Here is an 8,171-nt window from a genome sequence, read left to right as displayed (position 1 = left end):
TGTTTTGAAGGATAGAGAAGAGATCTAGTTGCTAGTGAAGGACGAAGGAGGAACTCACTTTGCTTACTCACTCGTGAGTCAATCCTGAAATATACACAAACAAAATCAGTTTCATGGAAGCTTTAGCTTCCAAATGGTAGGACATAGACCTGCACTTACAGTGACTGAGTAGTGCTTGAAGTAGTTTTTAATCCCAAAGTTTAAATTATCCATTAAAGTTTACATGGAAGTCTACACATTTGAGTACAGGTTTAAACAGAGAATTGTGACAAGCACATGGAATATCAGTATTACAAACAAAATGTTTTCTGTTTTCCTTAATATTTGTGGTACTGGCCTTAAACAAATCTTTTCTCAGTTGACTGACTATTGCAACCCCTGCGCGGAAGTTTATTATTCTGATTGGACACAAATTTTTTTTTCATATATTTTTATTGGAAAAATGGAGAAATCACCAGATGAGTTCCTAGGAAATGTTTTTGCCTTGGTGTACTTTGGCTTTTATTGGAATGTGGCACCATGCTAGTGAGTTTGCTAGAGTCTGTTCATTCATTCATCGAACTCTTATTGGGCATCAGGTAGGATGCTAAGCATAAAGGATAGGCACAAAAGGGTCCTTGCGTTGTCCAATATTACATGACAGTTTAGGAGGTAGATAAGCTACAAGTAAATTATTTAATAAAATATGTGCAGATTATAATCAGCACTGTACAGGAAATGAAAACAGTGAGGGGCTGAAACATAATTAGGGAGAGAACAATCTAAAATAGATAGAGAAGACCCTTTTTAGAAGACAACATGTAAAATGAGACCTGAAGGAAACAGACATGCAAAGGGCAGGGAAAGGTGTAATCTGGGCAAAAGAACAAAACACCAGTTGCTGTGGAGTCAATTTCAACTCATGACGACTCTACGTGTGCAGAGTAGAACTGTGCTCCATAGGGTTTTCAAGGTTGTGACCTTTCAAAAGCAGATCACCTGGCTGTTCTTCCAAGGTGCCTCGGAGTGAGTTTGAACCACCAACCTTTTGGTTAGTAGTGGAGCACATAACCCTTTGTGCCACCCAGGGGCTCCTAACCTAGTCAGAGAACAGCAAATGAAAAAGCCTAGTGGCAGGAAAGGGCCCGAGTCTTAGAATAGTGTATCTCCATCTTCCCTTAGGATAAAGTGAAATGGGGGTACTTTAAAAAAATATATGAATTCTTGGGGCTCCATCCCAGAAGCACCGAATCCAGTTCTAGAAAGGAGGGCCCTGGGAAAATGGTAAATGCTATTGTTAGGTGCATTTGGGAAGCCCTGCCCATAAAGAACTATCAGTGATATCTGGATGGTAGAGTGGTCAAGTAGATGGGGGCTGAGTGGGAAGAGTGCTGTGTAATTTTGCTGGTCGTTCATAGTGCCTCATTTCAGAGGTGTGAGCCTTGCAGAAGCAACAACCAAAGTTAGCAAACTCAAATGTGTCACATATAACCTACTCCCTGGGCACTGGGACCATCTGCTTTAGACACATAAGTCATGATTTGTGGTAGCCAGAACTCTCACGATGCTCCCCACCTCCAAGATTCCCATTCCCTGGTTATTCAATCAAACACTAATCTAGGTACTATGACTAAGGAGCTTTGCTAACGTAATTTCAGTTACTGGACCTTAAAATAGAGGGGTTAACTTGAATTATCCAGTTGGGTCCAATCTAATCACACGAGCCCTTACAAAGAAAGAGTCAGAAGAGACATGTGACAGAAAAGGAAGTCAGATAGATATGTCAGAAGAGAAAGGTGATGAGATCGGAAGCATGAGAAGGGCCTGACCTGTCCATGCTGGAGGGGTAACATGAAAAGCATAAGAAGAAATGTAGGCAGCGAAGACTGGCCTCTCGTTGACAGCCAGCAAGGAAATGGGGACGTCAGCCCTACAGCCACAAAAAATTGAATTTGGCCATCAACTTGAATGAGATTGGAAGCTAATTTTTCCCAGAGTCAATAAGAGCCCAGTCATCTGGCATCTTGATTTTGGCCCAGTGAAAGTGTAAGCCAGGAAACAAGCTAAATCAACTGGGACTTCTGTCCTACAGAACTGTGAGATAATAAATTTGTGGTGTTTTAAGCTGCTAGGTTTGTGGTAATTTGTTACTGCAGCAATGGAAAACTAATACAAGAGGTAACAGTCAAAATTGGCTGCTCCCAACCTTAAGGCTATTCTTCACACCATCATCATTAGGATTACCACCAATGGCTTAATAACTTGGGCCATGTATCAGTCACTTAACTTCTCTGAGACTCACATTCCCAGTCTGTAAAATGGGGATAAAGTTACCCCTAACTCACAGAGTGCATCTGATATTCTAATGAGTGGAAGCTCTATGTAACCTTGGAAGCACCAAAAGAATGTCAAGACGTTGTGCCCACAGATTTCAATAGTACCAGGATGTCCTCTGGCAAGGCACTTACACTTAAGCTCTTCCCATTTGTTGTAAGTTGGGTTGCCCAGGAAGTAGACTTGTAGATGGTACAGGAGTTAAGGTCCAGGGCATTTATTAGGGAGTGCTTGGGATCAACACCTGTGGAAGGGAGAGGTAAGAAGCAAGACTGGGCAAGTGAGAAGTTGAGATGGGATGAAGCCTAAAGAGAGGCATCAGCTAATCCCATGTGGACTTTGGAGCTGGAATGGCCCTTCAGAATTGTCCAGAGATGGGCCTTTATGAGATGGGCCTTAAACACTCCAGCATATATGTCTGCCAACACTGTGTCAAGGAAATAACCGTGGGAAGGAACTATGGAGAAACCCTTAGGATCCCTCTTAAAATGCCCGCAGGCTAAATGCTTAAATGAACTGAAAAACCACTGGGGTCCCCAAGGCTCCACTTTCCCGCACTAAAAGGGAACATTTTGTGCAGTGGCGGCCACAGGATTCCAGGAGAGGATTTTTAATATTTCATTTTCTCAAGACTCTTTGACTAACTCTTCTACTTCTTTCAAGTGGCACAATCAACTGGAAATTTCTTATGACCTTGGAATGTTTTCATACCGTACTCCAAGACTTGCAAGCTACCCTGGAATGTGAATGTCTTAGTCATCTAGTGCTGCTCTAACAGAAATACCACAAGTGGACGGCTTTAACAAAGAGGAATTTATTCTCTCACTGTCTAGTAGGCTGAAAGTCCAAATTCAGGGTGTCAGCTCCAGGAGAAGGCTTTCTCTGTCGGCTCTGGAGGAAGGTCCTTGTCATCGGTCTTCTCTTGGTCGAGGAATTTCTCAGGCGCAGGGACCCCAGGTCCAAAAGATGCACTCTGCTCCCGGTGCTGCTTTCTTGGTGGTATGATGTTCCCGCTCTCTGCTTGCTTCCCTTTCCTTATATCTCTTGAGAGAGAAAAGGTGGTACAGACCACACCCCAGGGAAATTCCCTTTATATTGGATCAGGAATGTGACCTGGTAAGGGTGTTACAATCCCACCCTAATCCTCTCCAACAATAAAATTACAATCACAAAATAGAGGACAACCACACAATATGAGGAATCATGACCCAGCCAAATTGATATATACATTTTTGGGGGGACATAATTCAGTCCATGACAGTGAGGGTAGAAATGTTTTGGTAATGTGTGGTTAAGAAAGAAGAAACTAGAGAAGGAAAGGAAAAATATGGAGAAGATATCTTTTTAACTATCTTGTTTTGGCCTATTCCCCTGGATGCCAGTTTGGTGTCTTTGAAATCAGCATTAATTCTTCCCTGTCTAACAAAAATCTGATGTGGCCAGCTTCCACCCTAAACACTCCTATCAGACATGACATTCCAAAACAGATATATCCATGTCCTAATCTCTGGGATCTGTGGCTGCGACCTTAGTTAGAAAAAGGGTCTTTCCAAATGTAATTAAATTAAGAATTTCAAGATAAAATCATCCTGGATTATCTGGGTAGGCCTTAAATCCAACAACAGATGTCCTTATAAGAGAAAGGAAGAGAGATACTTGAGACAGAGAAGAGGAGAAGGCCTTGTGAAGATGGAGGCAGAGACTGGAGTTATGGAGCCACGAATCAAGGAATTCCTGGAGCTACCGAAAGCTGGGAGAGGCAACGAAGGATTCTCCCCTAGAGCCTTTCGGAGGGAGCGTGGACCTGTCAACACCTTGATTTCAGACTTCTGGCCTTCAGAACTGTGAGAGGATAATTTTCTGTTGTTTTAAGCCACCAGGTTTGTGGTAATCTGTTATGGCAATCCTAGGAAACTAATACACCAATGTTAACGCAGCCTACAGGTTTTAATCCTTAGGATCGAACTAGAGACAAATCATGAGAGACTTAAATATGGTTACACAAGTCAGGATTTAAATATTATGCAAAAGAAAGATGTAATTCACAATGGTTGGGAGATGAAAGGGAGGTCGGAGAGATGGAAGGAAGGATGGGGTAGTACTGTCTTTGTCCAACAATATAGGGAGAAAAGAGAAAGAGCCTATTTTTGACGTTCCCAGACATGAAGGTTTAAAATGCTGTTTAATTGCAGAGGAGACCACTCTTGTCACTATATTGGGTGGAATATAGAGGGGAAGTGCGGAGTAGATAATGGGTTAAGTCTGCATCTAAAAATCAAGAAATCAATAGAAAATGTTTAAGGATGATACATAAAAATATCAGCATAGTACCTGGCTACCATTATTGAATATTTTGATCAAAGAGTATATAGATAAATCCTGATCAAAAAGAGGGAAATGTGGAACATAAATTTCAAATTCTCATGTAATTCAGACTTTCTGGAGCCATTGAGGCTGGAGGAACCCCTGAAACTATTACCCTGAGATAATCTCTAAACCTTAAACCAAAAATATCCCCTGAAGTCTTTAAACCAGAGTTTAGCTTAATTAGTAAAGAATGTCTGCCTGAAGGATTGTGCTCTTTTAAAGAACTATCTATGTGGGATCAAATTGACAACAGCAACTCAAAAGTTTATATGGGAAGCTTAGGGGCAATGTTGTTGTTGTTATTTGCCGTCGAGTCAGCTCTGACTCATGGCAACCGTATGTATAACGTTGCTCAGTCCTGTGCCGTCGTCATGATCCTTGGTATATTTGAGTCGATTGTTGTGGCTACTGCGTAGTGCCTTTCGACCTAAGGGGATTATATTCCACTATACCGAACAATCCCTAACGGTGAAATTTGGGGACAGTGAGTTAATGTTAATAGCGGAAGAATAATTCAGAAAAGGAGGATGAAGGATATAATCAATGTCAATGAATTGCACATGTAGGAATTGTTGAATGGTGTGTGTTCTGCTGTGTATATTTTCAACAACAACAAATAAAATAAATTATTAAAAATGTATATCAGCGTAAGCAATTTATTGAGAAATATAGCATCGCCTATTTATCAGAGAAACAAAATCAGAGACAGCAGTTTCTTCCAGGGAAGACACCTTCAGGTTTTCATCATAAGCCCTTCTGTGCTATGTTATTTTTTAGCATATTACCTTGCACAGATTAGTTCGATAAGTAAGAGAAACAGAAGATGCAACATCAGCAATTTGGTTTCAGGAAAAGAACATCATCCATTACTTTAAATGAAATGTGACTAATTTGAATTCCATTGGTACTGTAGCTTTGATCATATGTAATTTGTAAATTTGTTTTGCTTTTATAATAGATTAAGAGCATAAGGATTTTATACTTAGTTATATATATATACATTTCAAAATATCATTAGAATAAAAAATACTGTAGGTCAACTCTGAAAGGCCAAACCATTTTTTCTATCATTGTATCACTTAAGTTGGAGGAATATCGCTTCACTGTAAGGGGTAGAGCTACCATGGTGCCAACTCATTCCTCAGGGCTTAGTTCAATTTCATCTCCTCTATGAAGCTTTCCTTACTAGGCAGAACTGATGATGGCCTCCTTTGGGGCTCACTGTACATTGTACACACATTTATCACAGTTTGTGTCACTCTTTCTAGAGTTATTTGTTTACGTGGATGTTTGTTTATGACTTTGAGACTAGAAGTGCTTATGAGTGGGTCCTACAGCTTATTTATCCGTATCCTTAGCACCCAGCTCACAGCCAATCACGTTCAAGGAGCCCAGAAAATGTTTGCTGAATCAATGGGTAGTAGCAGCAATGATATTCTCCTGGCTTCCAGAGTCCCCTTCAAGTGTAAGCCATCAAATAGCAAAAGCACAAGGTACTTTATCCACTATAGCTTAAAAGCTTTTTAGAAATAAGAGAAACCTCAAGATGAAATTTAAGTCTTATAATTAGACATTAAGGGCATCATAAAAGGGGTTGTCTTAAACTCCTCTCCTGAGTACCTGTACCCCCTGTAGAGATAAGGTAATGGCGTCATTATATTCAGGTCTAGTAAATATTGATACGATGGGAGAATATGGTAGCAAATAATGACACACCATAATTACCTAGGCAAGAGCAGTTTAGTTAAGCTAACTTGGCAACTGCGATTTTCACTGCTACTGCAGGAAGGGAGTTCAATTTATTTCCTAACCCCATTCTTCCCCCCTCTTAGAGTTTATCCTTCACCCAGATAAAAATGAATCTGGCTTACTGCACTTATTCTATTACCTCCCGGCCCATGGCCACAGAGGTTTAATGAGTTTCTCATTCTGGGTTGTGACACTGAGTGGCTGCAGCAATGGTCACATACACAACTGACCTGGTGGGGTGCAGGACACATGGGCAACTGAGTGGTGTCAGGCACAGTGTGGTGCAGTGAATTACTTAATATGGCCCTTCTAGCCATAGTCTTTGTGACTCTCATACAATGACTGGGTGGGACTATGCAAATAAAGTGCTTGTAGCCCATCAAGGGGATTGGACAGCTTGCTGCTAATGCAAATATGGTGCACGGAGCCCATACAGGAGTGGGGCCATGCAAATAAGGTGTATGGACCCCTGATGAGGGGATTGGTCAGTTTTGCCATCCCAATGGGCTTAAAGGAAGACATGGGGTGAGGGGAGCTGTAACATGGAAGACAGCAGTAGCAAGATCAATAATGGCATGAGACAGCAGGAACCGGGAGACCAGCGTTAGACAGCTGTGGTGGGGGCTTGCTGACCCACAGAACTAAGAGTTGTAACCCTTGCCTGAGAAAGCCTTGTGCAGGGCCCAGCAGCAGTGGATGAGAAGAAGCTGTCCGGATCAAGTACTGTATCCTGAGTTGTTCCTGCTACTTCTGATTCGTTTCTAATCCGGAGCTGTACCCTTTTACTTCTCTAATAAACCACTTAACTGTAAGTATGGTTTGTGATTTCTGTGAGACATTTCAGAGAATTACAAAACCCAAAGATCAGATGAGAGGGAGAGTGGTGGGGTGGGGGGGAGGGAGGAGTAGTTGGCATTAGAGATGACAGAGGGACACAGAAGTTGGGCATTTGGAATATATTTAACCTCTGCCTCATATGAACCAGCTTTGTGCCTGATCCTTATGAAAGAAATTATTCATTTAGATGGCCATGGCCAGATTTTGGTCCCTTCCCCCCAAAACACCCAGGATCTCTGGTGAACCACACACCCATGAGCAAAGAGTCAGGACGCCCCTCCCCACACAGCCCTCACACCATATGACAGGTCAGGTGGCCTCAGGGAGGGAGCATCCAACTGCTGTACTGGCAGGGCGGGACACTGGGCTTCCCTTGTGAACCCACTCAGTCCCTTCTTCAAGCCAGGTGTGCGCACTGGTGGGAGGAGGAGAAGGAGGCTTGGCACTTACTATTTACTCTATTTAGTGACATTTTTGGTTGTCCTATTGGTTGTCATTGGTGAGGCTGTCACTTCTTGCCTCCCCTGGTCCTCTAGTCATCGCCAGTGCATTCACTCATTCATTAATTCGTTCAGCAAGGATTATTAGACACCAGTTAGGTGCAAGATGTTGCTCTAGGCACCATGGTTGATTCACGAGTAAGATGTGGTCCTAATAAGCCAGAGTTAGAGCTTCATGCAATTTGTCTCCTAACCAGTCTTCGTTACTTGCAGTTTTACAACCTGAATTTGACAAAAGGGAACATGTCTCTTTCTATTGATAACAACTTTTTAAACGAACCCAAATCACTTATAGACAGGTATTAAAACTCCTTGAGAGTCATTAAAAATTACTTAGTTGCTTTATTCTCAACAAAACAAAACAGAAAAACCAACCGAATTTTATTGTGATCTCAATTATAGCAC

Source organism: Loxodonta africana, chromosome X (genome assembly GCF_030014295.1).
Source record: "Loxodonta africana isolate mLoxAfr1 chromosome X, mLoxAfr1.hap2, whole genome shotgun sequence".
Taxonomy (NCBI): Eukaryota; Metazoa; Chordata; class Mammalia; order Proboscidea; family Elephantidae; genus Loxodonta; species Loxodonta africana.
Note: the sequence above shows the minus strand (reverse complement) of the source record.